Source organism: Alexandromys fortis, unplaced genomic scaffold (genome assembly GCF_014885135.2).
Source record: "Alexandromys fortis isolate MF-2015 unplaced genomic scaffold, M_Fortis_MF-2015_v1.1 scaffold_91, whole genome shotgun sequence".
NCBI lineage: Eukaryota > Metazoa > Chordata > Mammalia > Rodentia > Cricetidae > Alexandromys > Alexandromys fortis.
The window spans coordinates 5,539,372-5,557,088 of NW_026067968.1; positions in this window are offsets into that span (position 1 = coordinate 5,539,372).

The following is a 17,717-nucleotide window of genomic DNA, read 5'->3' on the forward strand; positions in this document are numbered from 1 at the left end:
TCGCTCATCATGAAACTAAATTTAGCCATGGCGTTGGGCAGTCTGGTTTCAACACGCTGTTACTGTCAGGTCACAGACACTGGGAGCAGGTGTCCTGTGTCCCCCCATTGAGTGCCAACTGTCCATTAGCGCCTCGTCTCCACTCTTAGAAGCTGAACCTGTTGACTGAAAAGGCAGATGCGTGGTGGTGCACACCTTTGATCTCAGCACTCGGGAGGCAAAGGAAGACAGATCTCTGTGAGTTCGAGGCCAGCCTAGTCTATGGAGTGAGCTCCAGGGCTATAGAGAGAGAAGGAGAGAAAGAAAGCAGCTGCAGCTTTTGACACATAGCACTTGGGTTGTTTTTTTTTTTTTTATGTTTACAATATTCTGCCAGCATGTATGTCTGCAGGCCATAAGAGGGCACCAGACCTCATTACAGATGGTTGTGAGCCACCACGTGGTTGCTGGGAATTGAACTCAGGACCTTTGGAAGAGCAGGCAATACTCTTAACCGCTGAGCCATCTCTCCAGCCCAGCACTTGGTTTTTAAATAGGCAATGTGTATACGAATCTGGTGGCTAGAAATCTAATGGTGTTCTGACCTTGATGCGTGACTAAGTGCCCGGAGAGGGTAGACATGCTGAGCGTATGAGCTTAGGTCTGTGCTGGCCCATTTGTTGCTGATGCCTGTGAAAACAGCCCAGGAGCTTCACTCTACCTGTGTTTGATCCGTGCAGGGAAGGGCACCTCTGGGTCAGTGACCCTTGCCCATTACATGGTCTCTGGGTTTCCATCCCTTCTGGCAGGAGCTAAGCAGTGGAGGCCAAACCCCAGGAAGAGAGAAGCCAGAGGAGGCCTTGGGCCTCAGACCTGCTGACTGCAGGTGTTTGAGGAAAGTAACTCCTACCAGAAGCGGCTCACAGATTAGAAGATACTAGATCTGGGGTAGTGACTAGGATTACTGTTTCCTGGCACTGGGTGGTGACCCAACTGGAGAAGGACATCATGTTTGGTAACCACACACACACACACACACACACACACACACAGCACAGGAACTGGCCAGAGGTGTGCTGTGATTGACAGCTGCCAGAGCCACAGTGCTTCAAGAGGCTCTTGGGAAAACTGGAAAAGCTCTGTGTTTCCTTCCCTGAAACTGGTGTACCAAGTCAGCAGTGGTCGCCATTGTTGTGCCCAGGCATTGATCTGTAGATGCCTCTCACCCTTTGGTTAATCTCCATTTGTTTTCTTCTTGGCACAACTGGTCAAGGAACTGCCCATGCCTCGACCACTGACAAAGCGAATGATGTCCAGACTGGACAAGCAGGATACAAGAAAAAAGACTGCCGAACCTTGCCAAGAGAGGGTAAGACGGTTCTGAAAGTTTTCCTGCCTCTGAAAATGGTCTGTCAGTTACTCTAAGCCTTAGCCAAAGTTGGTTGCTTCAACACTGCAAATGAGACTGGCTCAGGCAGCCAGTTATTTCTGTCATATTACTGCACATTTTGGAAGCTGCTTGATTGCACTTCCTGCCTACTCGAGTAATATTATCTCCTTTCTCAAGCTTTAGATGGGTTGAAGATTAGATAGTCATAGTTACCATCCTCTTATGATCTAGCCAAGCCATTTTCAATACAAGACTTAGACTCCTTAGGATAGAATGTTTATTAAAACATTAGGGTATGTTCCTTGCTTAATATTGTTTATGCTGGTTGTGATTCTAACTTTATACTTGATATCTGTTCCTAGTGTACATAGTTTTATGTTGGGTTTGGAACTCTCTTATTTAAACAAAAGGGGGGAGTGCTGTGGGAGCTCCTTTGGCCAACCAGAGTGTTGGCCGTTCTTTCTATTCACAGTGGAGAGACCAGGACATAAGCATTTAAGTCACTTGCCCCAGAGTCACAGCACTGAGAGGAGCCAGGACTCAGCCCATGCACCAGAACCTATTACAGGTAGGAAGGTCCCATAAACAAGGCACCACAAGGACAGTAAGCTGTGGGAACATCCAGGTAAACAGTGTGAATTCATGTCTATATACTCCAGACTGAGAGTTGAGTGACCATGAACTCTCAGTGAGGCCCCCAGGATGCGGGGAAGGTGTGGGCATAAGAGAGTGTGGACTGGACGTGGCACCTGCCTGGCAGAACCAGGTAAACCTCAGACATTAGTCCATGCCTCATGGTGCTTCAGGAATATTGTTTCTATGTAAATTTAAGCAGAGTCTCAAACATGCTATACCAAATTTCAGCCATCAAAAAACCTCTATTCTCATTGCCTTTGTTACTAACACTAACATGAAACTTGTGAAGATCATCAAAAGTTCACCTCATAATTAAATCTATATGTTGTTACACATGATTCAGTGACGAGAAATGGGTTCCACTACCAAAAGTATGAAATTCACCAGCCTTAAGTTAACATTGGCTTTTGGGGCAGGAGGTGTTTCTTGTTTGGGTTAAGGAACCCATCTGAGTAAAGATGTTGGCCCATGCCGGTGGAAGCTAGGTACCCTTCCTCAGCTCAGCTCACCAGCTCCTTCACAGCATCTTTACAAACAAAATCTTATTTTTGAGACAGGATCTCATTCTGTGGCTCAAGTTGGTCTGAACTCACTACACAGTCCAGACTAGCTTCGAATTTACAGCAATCCTCCTGCCTTAGCCTCCTGGGTCATCATGCCCAGTTTCACAAAAGCATGTGAATTCTGAAGAACTTTAGGCTGACGACGAGAATTTGCCAGGCATGGTGGCCCAAACCTGGAATCCCAGTGCTTGGGAGGCTAAAGGAGGAGGACCAGAAGTTCAAGGCCTGACTGGGCTATGGGAGGCTCCGTCTCAAAAGAAACTTAGAACGTATCTTTTTCTCTCCCGGTTTTCCTGGTCATATCTAGTTCAAGGCCAACTCAGCCTGCATTATGCTTATGGGAAATTGACCAAATACGAGCTGGGCCAAGCTAGAGCTTTCAAGTATGTATTTTTAGAAAGTGGTATCTAAGACCAAGGGGTCCTGACAAAGCTTCTCAACTCCTGATAATAAAACAGGCAGGAACAGATGTGTCTGGTAACAGTGTGCTGGGCACAGGGAACCCCAGGAGCCAGCAGGAGGGCTAGTGGAGCCTGGGAACCCTGGACTCTGCACCTTCCACTGGGACCAGCTTTCCATAGAGCAATGGTTCTTAACCTTTAATACAGTTCCTCATGTTACGGTGACCCCAACCATAGAATTATTTTTGTTGCCACTTTATAACTGTAATTTTGCTACTGTTATGATTTGTAATGTAAATATCTGTGTTTTCCAGTGATCTTAGGCCTGTGAAAAGGCCCTTGCAAAAGGCATTCAGTTCCTAAAGGGGCCATAGGTTGAGAACCACTGCCATAGATGCTGTGTGTGTAGGCATATTCCCAATCTTGACAATACTAAGTCACCTTCACTTCTGTCTTCAAAATACAGCTTGTAGGAAGCTGTCCATTTTAGACTTAAGGTGTCCATCCATCATTATGGATGCCTTTAGAGGCATCTTGAAGCCAGTAGGGCCAGGGCATGGTCTTTCTGATTGAATTACCTCTAGGAGCCCTAACTTCCACCCTGGTTGGGAGACTTAAGCCAAGGCTTCCACTCAACAAAGAAGATAATCAGAATCTCATCAGAGCTGTCCCCCGCATGGCTGGAATGAGAATATTTAAAAGCTTGTAAATTGATTACAGTGAGCATCACCCAGGGAACAGTGAATTTGAGGCCAGACTGATCTACAGAGAGAGTTCTAGAACAGGCTCCAAAGCTACAGAGAAACCCAAAAACAAAAACAATGAATTAATTAAAATAATTCGTAATTAATAAATAAAAATAATTAAAATAAATAAATGAATTAAAATAAATTAAGAAATCAAAAAACAGCCGGGCGGTGGTGGCGCACGTCTTTAATCCCAGCACTCGGGAGGCAGAGGCAGGCGGATCTCTGTGAGTTCGAGACCAGCCTGGTCTACAAGAGCTAGGATCTCTGTGAGTTCGAGACCAGCCTGGTCTACAAGAGCTAGTTCCAGGACAGGCTCCAAAACCACAGAGAAACCCTGTCCCGAAAAAAAAGAAAGAAAGAGAGAGGGAGGGGAAGGAGAGAGAGGGAGGGAGGGAGGGAGGGAGGGAAAGAAAGAAAGAAAGAAAGAAAGAAAGAAAGAAAGAAAGAAAGAAAGAAAGAGAAAAAAAGAAATCAAAAAATAAAAAGAAAGACTTACCAAGAGGAAGCAACTGGAAGTGCTCTGCTTTAGGGGTGTTTAGGACAGCAGCTGGAAGGGCATGTTACAATCAACAGGCTGATGTCCAGGCCAGAGGAAATGGGCTTGGCTCTGTTGCCAGTTGTCTTCTGCTCACATTTAGTCTTCAGTGCTGGCTTTGCCTGACAGTGGTGTGAGTCAACTCACCGCAAGGTCTGTATACCTGAAAGCTCATCTGTCCTCAGGGTTGGTCACATACGCAGTTGGATCTTAGTATCCATCCCCTCCAGGAGTAGAGCTGATGATAAATCTCCTAGACCCCTAGACTATATTATTATGGTATACCCAGCATGGTCCCAGTCCCCAAGAGAACAATGGCATAGCTGCTACCTTTCAGAACTGGAGACAAGGCCAGTCCCACTTTGGGGGACAGTTAAACCCTTCTCCATCAGATCCCCTCAAAAAAGGAATAGTGTGCAGGGAAGTTTGCGAACTTAGTCTGGACTTGACAGATAAAGCACTTGTGGGGTCTCCTAGCCAACACCCACATACCCCAAACTGACCTCTCCCCAACTGAACAGCCCCAAGCAAACAAGAAGGATCCAGAGCCTGTGATAAAATCTGCAGCCAATCTGAGAACACGGAGGGCTTGGAAGATGAGTCTAAACAGCCACTAAGGAGAAGGACACAGCCAGAGGCAGGGCTGTCCTAGCCCAGGAGGAAACAGTCCAGTACTTTAAACTGCTAGGAGATGAAATGATATATTAAGTTTTCTATAAATTCTGTATATCTCAGGCTGACATTGAACTTCCTATATAGCCAAGGATGACTGGACTTCCCAAATGCCTCTATCTCCCAAGTGCTGGAAATATGTATATGCAAAACCATGGCTGGTTTTTGACCTAGGGATCAAACCTAGACAAGCACAGTATCAGCTGAGCTATTCCCTCAACCCAAGGCTTTTTTTTTCCTTTTATTGATTTTTGTTGAGCTCTATATTTTTCTCTGCTCCCCTCCTGCTCTCCCTTCCCTCTTCAATCCTCCCCCAAGATCCAATGCAGAAGTGTTCCCTTTTTCCCACAACCTCTCCAGCATAAGTTGTCATCAGTGTTTTTGATCTTGGCCATTCTTTCAGGTGTAAGATGGAATCTCAGAGTTGTTTTGATTTGCATTTCTCTGATGACTAAGGATGTTGAACACTTCCTTACGTGTCTTTCAGCCATTTTAGATTCCTCTGTTGAGAGTTCTCTGTTTAGGTCTGTACTCCATTTTTTTTTTATTTTTGGATTATGTGTTCTTTTGGTGACCAATTTCTTGAGTTCTTTTTATATTTTGGAGATCAGACCTCTGTCTGATGTGGGGTTAATGAAGATCTTTTCCCATTCTGTAGAATGTTGTTTTGTCTTGTTGACTGTGTCCTTTACTTTACAGAAGCTTTTCAGTTTCAGGAGGTCCCATTTATTCTTTCTCTCAGTGTCTGTACTGCTGGGGTTATATTTAGGAAGTGGTCTCCTGTGCTAATGCATTCAAGTGTATTTCCCACTTTCTCTTCTATAAGGTTCAGTGTGGCTGGCTTTATGTTGAGATCTTTGATCCATTTGGACTTGAGTTTTGTGCATGGTGATAGATATTGGTCTATTTTCATTTTTCTACATGTTGATATCCAGTTATGCCAGCACCACTTGTTAAATATGCTTTCTTTTTTCCATTTGATATTTTTTGCTTGTCAAAAATCAGGTGTTCAAAAGTATGTGGATTAATATCTGGGTCTTCTATTCTGTTCCATTGGTCCTCCTGTCTGTTCTTATGCCAATACCAGGCTGTTTTCAGTACTGTAGCTCTGTAGTAGAGTTTGAATTCAGGGATTGTGATGCCTCCAGAAGTTCTTTTATTGTACAGGATTGCTTTGGCTATCCTGGGTTTTTTGCTTTTCCATATGAAGTTGAGTGCCGTTCTTTCAATGTCTCTGAAGATTTTGTTTTGTTTTGTTTTTTCAGATGGGTTTTGCTGCAGTTTTAGAGCCTGTCCTGGAGCCAGCTCTTATAGACCAGGCTGGTCTCGAAGATACAGAGATCCGCCTGCCTCTGCCTCCTGAGTGCTGGGACAAGGTTCTTATTCTATATCAATAGTAACTACATATGGGGATCCCGACATAGTGGCAAACACCTGCAGTCCCAGTAGGTTGAGATAAGAGAATCACTTGAGCCCAGGAGTTACTGTCCAGACAAGAGAGCAAGCCCCAATCTCATAACAAGGTAAAATAAAAGACCTCCCTTTACTTTTAACCTTCAAAACTGAGTTGGAAAAACATTTGCATGTGGTCTCGATGGTGCAGGTGCATAGATAATGACAGATAGCACATAAGAGCTAGGAGTGTCACAGCCTCCTGGTTTTTTTTTTTTTTTTACCTCTAGCCTAGAGTCTGGCATGATTCTATTTCATCCATCACAAGTTGCTCAGAATGAAAGGATCACTCAGAGCCGTGGGATGCAAACACATGACTCTATCCATGGAGCCCCTATGACTTAGCCATGAGGACTGTGCCAGGAAGACATAATTGCCCAGCTCCTGTCCCATCCTGTGTGGACATGTACCCAGATAAAATGCTGAATCTCCCTGGTCTACAGAGCTAGTTCCAGGACAGGCTCCAAAGCCACGGAGAAACCCTGTCTCAAAAAACAAAAAAACAAAAAAAACAAAAAAATGCTGAATCTCCCCTAAAGTGGACCTGGGGTGGCAGGCAGCAGAAACACTGCAGGTCCCCAAGTGGTGGCAGCGGGCCCTGAGAGTAGCCAGCCCCAGGCAGGGATGGCTGCAGGTCCCCAAGCGATGGCTGGTCCAGGTTAGGGAGACACGCGGCAGTGGGCAAGAGACAGAGACATGGATAGGCACGTCATGCAGAGTGAGGTTGAATATTCCGTGGGTTATGGATGGGGAAGGGAGAAGGGAAGAAGAGCAGAGGGAGAGGGAGAGGGAGGGAGGGAGGGAGGGAGGGAGGGAGGGAGGGAGNAGAGGATGAGAGGGAGGGAGGGAGGGAGGGAGGGAGGGGAGAGAGAGAGAAAGAGGAGAGGAAGAGAGGAGAGACAGAAGGGGGTAAGGGGAGAAGGGGGGAGAGGCAGAAGCTGCCTCTTCTAGAGGGAAACAGAAAAGAGAGGAAACTCAGGCTGGAAGCTGAAGATCAGCCTGTCTCGGCAGACGGGGAAGGCAGTAGGTATGGCTTGTCTCTTAAAGAGACAGAACTGATCATTTAACTTCCATTCTTCCTTCCTCAACCTCCTGAGTAGAAAGACTACAGGCCTGGACCACTGTGCCTGGCTTCTACTCATTTTTGTGTAAGATGCCTCTGGTGAAGGGTCCTGAGCTGCTCAGTTTTCCTCTTATCTCCGACCAGTCACCCCAGACAAGCAGTTTCCTATTACCCTGTTAGGTCTGGCACTGTGTGGGACACCCCCACTCCAGCGCTCATCAGCTCAGTGTCTGGTAAACGCATGTACAGATAAATGTGGATCAACGAGAACAGCAAAATCCAAATGGGGAGGGGAACAATTAAAAGTGTGTATGTGTGTGTAAGATACGCCTGCCAACCCAACACTTACGAGGTGGAGGCGGAAGCAAAATTGAGACGGGCAGGGCTACATAATACCCTGTATCAAAATCAAAAAGCAAGTAGCTCTGTAGGAACGAGAAGTGTAACGCAGAAAGCACCTAAGAATTAAAAGTAAGTAGGGTCGCTCAGTACAGCTCACCAGGCCAAGAAACCAGGGAAAATTTTGTGAAAATACCCGCCATCTCCGCAGGCAGAAGCACTGCGCAGCCTCCACAATGCACGTGACCGGATGGATCACAGCGCCCGGAAGCCGCAAGACCTCATTCCGTCTTCAACACAGCCCGATTTAGGGCAAGCCGGGCAGCCACAGAGAGAAAACGGGCACAGGAGGTCGTGTCCCTAAGTACGGAGGGGAGTGCTGACCGTAGGCAGTCCGGACCCGCGTTTAGAAGTGAGCCCCACAGCCCACAGGACAGAGAGATGACAAAAGTACAAGTCCCCTAACCTAAAGTCTGGCACAGGAAAATGACGTAAGCGACACAAAAAAAAAACAATTTGGAACGGCCCCTAACTCTAATCTCGCGAGATTCACGAGGTAGCTGGTGGAGAATGAGCCAATCACAACGCGTATTCTTCCGGACCGCGGTGATTGGTTTGATGACTGACTCTCATGACAGTAGGAGACGTGCGTGATCGCGTCCTTGGCAACACGTGACCTATCCGGCAATCTACCGAAATGGTTACTGGGCAGCGATTGTCATGCACGCTGGAAACTAAATGCTGGTTCCAGGGCTGAGCAGGGTCGTCACTTGCCACGTAAAGGGCGGGGTCGGTGACGTGAGTGACTGGATTGACCCCCCCCCCCGTAACCCTGAGGCGTGGCCGTTAGCATGGGTGGAACCAAGCCAGTGTCCTGTAGCCAGCAGCCTGGGGTGCGGAGAGAGAACGCGTCCCTACTATCACAGGGAAAGAAACAGGCGGGCAGGGAAACCCTCCCCACCTGGGCCAAGTGTAACAAACATACGGTAACAGAAACAGGGAGAGGTTCTTGGTATGTAAATAACTGTAGAGAAGCAAAACTCACATGGGTCGACAAGATTTTGAGCACCCATCTTTCCCATTTCCATCCTCGGGGTGCCTTGTTTGATTGTTTTTAAGACAGAGTCTCGATATGTATTCCTGCCTGGCCTGGAACTCATTCTGTAGACTCTGAACACAGAGATCTCCCTGAAAGGCGTGCACCTCCTGCCCAGGCATAGTTTTGATTGCTTTGCTTTTTAAAATAAACTACCTGCCGCTGTCTCAATCCGTGTGTCTTACTGTTCTAGGACACAAGAACCTGGAAATCTGGGCTGCTGCCCTCTAGGCTCAGCTACAGCTATGCCTATTACAAGGAAGCCAGGGAGTGAAGGAAGCAGCGTGGAAGCTGACCACCCACAGAGACAGCTCCCTCCTGCACACAGCGGTTGTTGGGTCTTGAGAAGGGAGTGTCAGTCCCCAGCTCTCTATCCAAATGAGGCAACAGGCCCTAAAGATGTGTATTGCCCACTGCTTCCTGCCCAATATACTGATAACCCTAGAAGGTAGCCGTGGTGTTGGAAGTGCTCTGTCAGAAACTTGGATACACCTCTCTTTCCACGTGTTAGAATTGACATCCCTCTTATTGACTGTGGTCTGGAGTCCTGCTTTCACCCTCTTAACCACTAATCACTCTCAGATCATACATTGCAGCTCAGACTGTGCTGCATTTTCTAGAATGGCTATACAAGGTTAGAGACCAGTGAGTTCACAGGCTGCTTCCTGGAGGCAGATAGCAGCTACGAATGTTGTATTTAGAAATGAAGGAGCCCAGCTGGAGAGCTAGCTGTTGACCATCGAGTTCAGAGCTACCGAGCTCAGAGCGGCGGAGCTCTAGATCCAGGCTTCAGGTGTAGAAGGGGTCCAGATGGGTGAATGGGTGGGTGGATTGACAGTTCAGTCAGGCCACGTGGTCGGTGACGATGGGCTGAGCTGAAGACCTAGGTAGACTTTGCAGGTCTCTGCTTCACTGCGTGGTCAGCTCAGAGGTCAGCGAGCACTGTTGCTGTCATGAAGGCACGCACTCTCAGGTACGGGTGTTGCACCCCCACTGTCTGGTGTGTTTTCTAAGTTTGAAACCCGTTTTTTCTGCTGTTTTTAATCTGCCCATATGCTCATTTGTTTAGTCTACTTTGAGAGAGCCTAGAAAGTGCTGACATTTTGCTTTTAGGAATAAGGTAGGTATCAGTTTATGCCTCACAGTGGTGCTGGACAGGACAAAGTCAGGGGCATTCTGCCTCTGCATTTGCACTCAAGGTGAAGTTAAATGCTGCTGGAGTCACACTGTAAGTACTCTGCTCAGTTTCTAAAATTACATGTATTCATTTGTGTATGTACATACATGTGCTCACCGTGCAGGTGGAGGTCAAGAACAGTCAGCGTGTGGGTCCTGGAGATCAACCCCAAGTTATGGGGCTTTGCTTTCCCTTATTTTGAGATTATGATAAAAATTGCATCATTTCTCCCTGCAAACCCTTCTTCCTCTTTGCTCTCTTTCAAATTCATAGCCTCTTATTTCATTAGTTGTTACATGGATATGGATATGCACATATACATACACATTCCTAAATATAACTGCTCAGTCTGTAGAATGTTAGCCATAAGGCTGTTCTGGGGGCTTTGGAGAAACAGTTTGGCTTTTGCTAACAAGTGGTGTGCTCTTGCCTAGGGAAGACTCTCTCCCACTCTCAGCACTTCCTGGTTACCTGTAGCTTTTTGTGTGAGACTGAGACTGTCCACCTTGGCACATCTATTGGTCTCATCCTTATTCTTCTCATATCTAGGCAATCATGTTGGTTCTGGCATCCCTGGAGACACAATCTCACAGCATACGCCTTGTTCTTCTGATTCTTACACTCTTTCCATCTCCTCGTCTGCAATGTTCCCTAAGCCTTCGGAGCTGCGGGCTTTGTAGTGGTATCCATTGGGATTGGGCTCCACAGTTCTGCATTTTGATTGGTTGGGATTTTTCTTAAGACAGGGTTTCTCTCTCCTTCTGCTCCTGATTTGGACCTTGAAATTTCAGTCCGGTGCTCCAATGTGGGTCTCTGTCTCTGTCTCCTTTCATCGCCTGATGAAGGTTAATATTCAGGAGGATGCCTATATGATTTTCTTTGGGTTCCAAGGAACTCAGGACTGCGAGGGGTGCACCCACACACTGAGACAATGGGGATGTTCTATCGGGAACTCACCAAAGCCAGCTGGCCTGGGTCTGAAAAAGCCTGGGTTAAAACCGGTCTCGCTGAACATAGCGGACAATGAGGACTACGGAGACCTCAAGAACAATGGCAATGGGTTTTTGATCCTACTGTACCTATTGGTTTCGTGGGAGCCTAGGCAGTTTGGATGCTCACCTTACTAGACCTGGATGGAGGTGGGTGGTCCTTGGACTTCCCACAGGGCAGGGAACCCTGATTGCTCTTTGAGCTGATGATAGAGGGGGACTTGATTGGGGGAGGGGGAGGGAAAGGGGAGGTGGCGGTGGGGAAGAGACAGAAATCTTTAATAAATACAAAAAAAAAAAAAAGACAGGGTTTCTTTGTGTGGCCTTAGCTGTCCTGGAACCAACTCTGTAGACCAGCTGGCATCAAACTCACAGATCCCCCTGCCTCTGCTTCCCAGTGCTAGGATTGAAGGTGTGCACCACCACTGTCCACCCATTGTGGTTTTTGTAATGGTTCCCATCTGTTGCAGAAAGAAGCTTCCTTGATGAGGGGTGAGGACTACACTTACATGTGGGTATGAGGACAGATGTTGAAAATGTTATTTACTGTGTTGGTTTAGTAAAGTGGTTGTAGGTTGTCCAAGATCCACGAGTTCAGTAGCATAGGTAGTTGGCTAGGTTTCCTTGACTGTGGTTTTGAGTAGTCCTGATTTCACTCTCTTAATCACTAATAACTAGGCATATTATCCGTCTTCGGTTTTTTTGTTGTTTTTTTGGGGGGGGTTGTTTTTTGTTTTTTCGAGACAGGGTTTCTCTGTAGCTTTGGAGCCTGTCCATATTATCCGTCTTGTTGAGTGGGTCTTAAGTCCAATTAGAGCATTGTTGGTTACCACCAAGGTATGCATTTGAGGCCAGGCTTGCTTACATAATATTACATTTCAAAAAAGAAGAACAAAAGGGAAAAAATTAAAATAAAACAACCTGATCCTATTGTTGAAGACACCATGCACTCCAGAGGCCGAGCTGGGACTGACCTGAGTGCCTACCCTGTGAGCTAGTTCTCCCGGGAAGAGAAGGCACCATGCCAGCTACCCAGTAGGTCATTCCATGCTGCTCATTGATGTCGTTCATAGGCATCACAGCTGGGTAGAACTGCTGGTTACCTCCCCCTGTAACATTTCTGGAGGCCCCAGCAAGATCCTCACCACAACCCCAGTTGGTCCAGAGAGGCTGCTGGTCCTGGACCTCTCAGCCCACCAAAGGTCTCTGGAACTAAGAAGCACATACTCTGTGTGGGTTGCCGGGGTCCCCTCCCAGTAACCAAGGGGATTGTGAGACCCAGGACCAGAGTCTCTGACTGGAAGAAGACAAGACTAAGCTGGACATCTGGACCAGGTGGGGACTCTTGGGGATAGGAGGAAGCACTGGTGTGGACTGGCTCATCCAGCAGGACATTGCGTCCAGTGTCTCAGTGGGATACCGAGGTGGCACTGGTCTCCAGATAAAGGCTTCAAAGGATACTAAAGCACTTGTATTGGTCTCCAGAGAAATGGACAAATTAGGAATTTATTTTTTAATTATTTATTTTATGTGCATTGGTGTTTTGCCTTCATAAATGTGTGTGTGAGGGTGTTGACTCCCCTGGAACTGGAGCCACAGACAGCTGTGAGCTACCATGTGGGTGCTGAGAACAGAGCCTGGGTTTTCTGGAAGAGCAGCTAGCGCTCCCAGTTGCCAAATCATCTCTCTAGCCCCCATCCCCAGGTTAAGAATATAAAGTTGGAATGTATAACTTCTCAATGGATGATAAATGAATGTGTAAGGGGCTGGAGAGATAGATGGCTCAGTGGTTAAGAGCACCAGCTGCTCTTCCAGAGGTCCTGAGTTCAATTCCCAGCAACCACATGGTGGCTCACACCCATCTGGAATGAGGTCTGGTGCCCTCTTCTGGCTGCAGACATGCACACAGACAGAATACTGTATACAAAATAAATAAATAAATAAATAAATAAATAAATAAATAAATAAATAAATAAATGAATGAATGAATGTGTAGATGTTTGTACTAGCCCCACAGTCCTGTGGCTGCAGGATCTGAGGGGGCTTCAACCTGTGGTTCTGAAGCATGGATATATATATAAATTAACACTTCAGGTCATTGCAAGATAGGGAGTGGCAGATAAAGCTGGTGGTGGAGCAGATACCTGCTTAAGGAAGAAGCTGCACCACACAGGTAACTCCTGTTTAGATAACTCTACTGTTCATGGAGTCTGCACAGCCCTGACTGTTCAGTCCTGTAAAGACTGGTAACCTTTGAAGACACCAAGGAAATATTCCTATTAACTTTCTCCAAGGATGAAATCTTGCCCATGATACCACCTCCCAGCTGCCTCTAATTGCCAGCACCACATGGGGCCAAAGCAATCACAAGACCACCTGATCCTGCTCCTCCAGAGACATCTGCCCCAGCACTGAGGGAAATGCCAAGCCATCCCCTCATCCAAGAAGGTGGCAGCTTAGTCATCTGGCCACATAGTTGTCTGAAGGGGTGGGGGGGGGTGCCCCTCCATGACTGTGGAGAAATTTTAAAAGAAGTTTTCTCCTCACAGGCACACTTAAAGGATTAAGCCACTCCCCAATTCAGATATGAAACTTTTTTTTTTTTTTTTTAGTTTTTCGAGACAGGGTTTCTCTGTAGCTTTGGAGCCTGTCCTGGCACTAGCTCTTGTAGACCACGCTGGCCTCGAACTCCCAGAGATCTGCCTGCCTCTGCCTCCCGAGTGCTGGGATTAAAGGCGTGCGCCACCACCGCCGGCTATGAAACCTTTTTTTGATGGAAGCCAAAGCCTACAACAGGGGGCTAGCCCCTCTCATCAACAGTCTCAAAACTGCAATATACTGAGACAGAAGATTGCTGACCTTGGGGGGCACAAAAAAATTAAAAACAGCTTTTCTGGAGTTCCAACTCGTCCTGGACCAAATTCTCCAGGTCCTAGATACTGTCGAACACCTCCTTGTGCACCGCCAGACTCAGTGAAACCACAGGCCCTGAATCCTCTCCCATTACCTCCTAGAAGATGTGTTCCCAGGGCTCCACTCGTATATGCCAGAAGAAAGAAAAGAAGCAACTGATGGAGGAGCTACTAAAAATCAGGAGGACTTCTGGGTGTGGTGGCGCAAGCCTTAAATCCCAACACTTGAAAGGCAGAGGCAGGTGGATCGCTGTGAGTTTAAGGCCAGCCTGGTCTACAAAGCGAGTTCCAAGACAGCTAGGGCTACACAGAGAAACCTTGTCTTAAAAAAACCAAAGTCATCATCATCACCATGAGGACTGGCTGATGACCACAGGAAAATAAGTCCCAAGATCACAGCAAACAGATGGAATTGCAAGCAGAGACAAAGTCACAATTACTGCCAGAGATTTTTCAACACTCCTCTTTCTCTAATCAATAGGACAAGAATACAGACAGGTAGGAGGTGTGGGTCAATACATCTCAGGCATAGAACACTTGCCAAGTATGCACAAGACCTTGAGTTCAATCCTCAGCATAAAGAAGAAACCGACAAAGCAGAGGAAGCAGGAGGAGGAAGGGAAGAGTAGGAGGAAGAAGAGGAAGGAGGAGGATATAGAAGAATTAAAGCACCCCCATAAGCTTAAAATTTCCTTTTTTTTTACTGTGTATATGTATTTCTTTTTTATTAATTTTATTGAGCTATACATTTTTCTCTGCTCCCTTCCCTTACTCTCCCCTCCCCTTGAAATTTTCTAGAACACTTACTCAACAGCTGTGGTACACTCTAATCCCCCTCTGATATAGGGAGCCAGCAGGTACAGCTGCACTGCAGTCAGGCTGCAGAGATGCTGGCTCAAGACCAAGGAGAACTAAACACCAAGCTTTAGGCCACACCCTCCTTGAGAGGAGGGAGGGAAAGAATCAGGAAAACTTGGCTGTGAAGGCCTCTGTGAAAAGCTTTTGGCGTGTCAAACAAGGAGACTGAGACTGGCTTTGTCCAGATGTGGAGGGTTGTTGGCCACAGCACTAGCTGGGAACATAAGGACTGAGTAGGAGAGCTAAGTCTTCAAGATAGAATTCATTGCATTTACGTCCAATGCTGCTAGAAAAAGCAGCAGAGATACTGTACTTGCAGGGGTGTGACAGGGTTTCTTTCTCTTTCTTGCCTTGCTTTGTTTTGATTTGATTGTTTCTGACAGCCCAGGCTGTCCTGGGATTTGTGACGTTTCCTGCCTCTGCCTCTCTAGTGCTGAGATTTAATAAATGCCCATCCTGGACCATTTTAAAGAAGTAGGCTGGGTGTGGGAGGTAAAAATTAGGAAGGCTGAGAGGAGAGGGGAATGGGCACCCAGGGAGTAATACTCTTGGCTGGGGACACAGGTTTTGGTAAGAAATATATGGCTGAAACCACTAGAGGGTTTGAGAGGGGAGGATCTAGGGAGTCCCAGGGGCGTAGAGGGGTTGGGTGAATTGTCTGCCCAGGTAGATATTTTTCAACAAATCTTCCTTGTGGGTGGTGGGATACGGGCTGGCATTCACTTGGTGACCGGGTGGCGCCCACGCAGATGAATGGGGTGATGGGGATGGAAAGGAGGTCCCCGAAAGTGAGAGAAAATTCCCAACCACCAGGGGGCGTGAACGGACCGTTCTGTTCCTGCTGGTGCGTGACTTCCCTGGTCTCCAACGCCAACCTTCATTTCTTGAAATTTCTAGGACCCCGATTCAGTTCAGTCCTCACCTTGATGCCCATTTAACACCAAACCAAGACAGAAAGAGGGGTACCTGGGAAAAGCTTCATCAAAAAGAGTTCTTCAGTGAGGTGAAATGCCGGCTGTGTCCTCCAGCAGCGCTAGCAGCCCAAATGGCAGGGAGGATCCAAAACTTCACGTACACGGCGGAAACTACCGCCTCCCCCGCTCCCGTCCCTAGCCTGGGAACAAACAGTAAACAAGTGTTCGGTGCTCACCAGGCCTGATAGTATTGTCAGAAGTGGTTTGATTATGAACGAATGGCCCACCATGAACCACTCCACGATCCCAGTGCTGGAATTACAGGCCAAAACAGGATGAGCTGGAAGCTTGCTTGAGTCTAAAGGCTCCTAAATGCTGGGATTGAAGGTGTGTGCCACCACTGACCAGATAACACCTTTAAAAAAAAATGCCAATATGGGGTTCAGAGTAGGGGTATATGGGAATTATAGCCTGAAGACTGGTTTGACAGGGGTCCCACTGAGAGACTGGGTGTTGCGCATGGGTTGGTAGGGGGAGCAGAATGAGGAGAATGAGTCTGGCACCAAGTTGGGCCTGAGCAGCACTCCGTGCAGTATCTTCCCATCATCCCACATTGGCTGAGAGGTCTCTCTCTCTCCAGCACCTCTCATGGACAGGAAACTAAAGAAAAGCCAGGGTAGGGTCCCATCCCCACCTGGGATCGGCTGAGTCCTATGCCTATGAGGCAGAGGGGCACCTTCAAACAACTCCACTCCCTTCAGGCCTGTCTGGCCAGCCTCTGTGATGATACACTTAGACGTCTCAGCGGCCTGTGGGCAGCAGGCTGCTACTCAAGCGTGCCTATTCTTACTATATTAAAAACAAACATATCTAGAGGGGAGAAAAGCAGGTTTGGTGCATTTTGTATCCTTGTAGATAGATCATTTCTGTCTTTTTTGTTTAATCATAATCTAAAGTCTGAGCCTGTTCCCTGATTTAGAGCCAGGATGCAGATGTGAGTCTCTTGGATGACTGAATGACTACATTTCCCAGGCAGACGCTGACTCATGGTGCAGCCCCTGCCCCCACCAAGTCCCTGCAGGTTATGCAGAGGGAACAGTGACACAGCAGCTAGCGTTAAGTGGGTGTCCAGCACTGGCTACTGCTGGCGTGACAGCTTTTCCGGAGTTCCAACTCGTCCTCTCACCTCCACAAAGATGATTTAGAACTTCTCGGAAGCATCATACCAGAATGGACTGATGGAGGGAGGATAGGGATAAAATTATCTGTTCTCTCTCACACACGAGCTTCTAGAAGAATCGTCCGCGTAGTTCCAGGGCTCCATCAGCAGTCTCTGGGACCTGGCACTGGGAAATTGCACAGGAAATAAGCATATTGTAGGACTCACTGTTTTCCAAAGACGATTTGAGAGAATCAGATCATGCCATCATCAGTCCACCAATCAGGATTCAGCTTTCTAACTGCGTTATCATTTTTTTTTAAAGATGACTTTGGCTAAGTTCCCTCTACCCAATTGAAAAAGCAAGTTATGAATCTGAAATTTCCAAGACCAATTACTATTCCGAAGAAAAGTAAGCAGCCAGTTGCTGACCTTTTTGTCCTCCATGTATGAGAGGAGGTGGTGTTGAATCAGAAGCAGGGTAACTTAGTTGGGAGGCGTTCCAGCCCCTGCCTCCTTCCGACCCCGATTCCTGGGCCCGTAGAAGGGCTGTGCAGGTTCAGGGCTGGGAGAGGAGCTGTTGTCAGCAGATTCACTCATACTGGTCCTCCCCTTACAGACACATCACCCTTGCTTGGTAAATGACGCTGTCTTCAGAAGCCAGGTCCCATCACAGCTTGATGCTATCTGCATCCAGGTTTCTTTTGGTCTAACCTTATACTGCACTGCAGTCATTGTCCCACCCATAATCTTTCCTTTCTAGAGGCCAGTTCCTTAACTGAGAACGTCTCACCCCTTCCATCCTCTTCCTTTGCCAGATTAGCGAGGTTAAC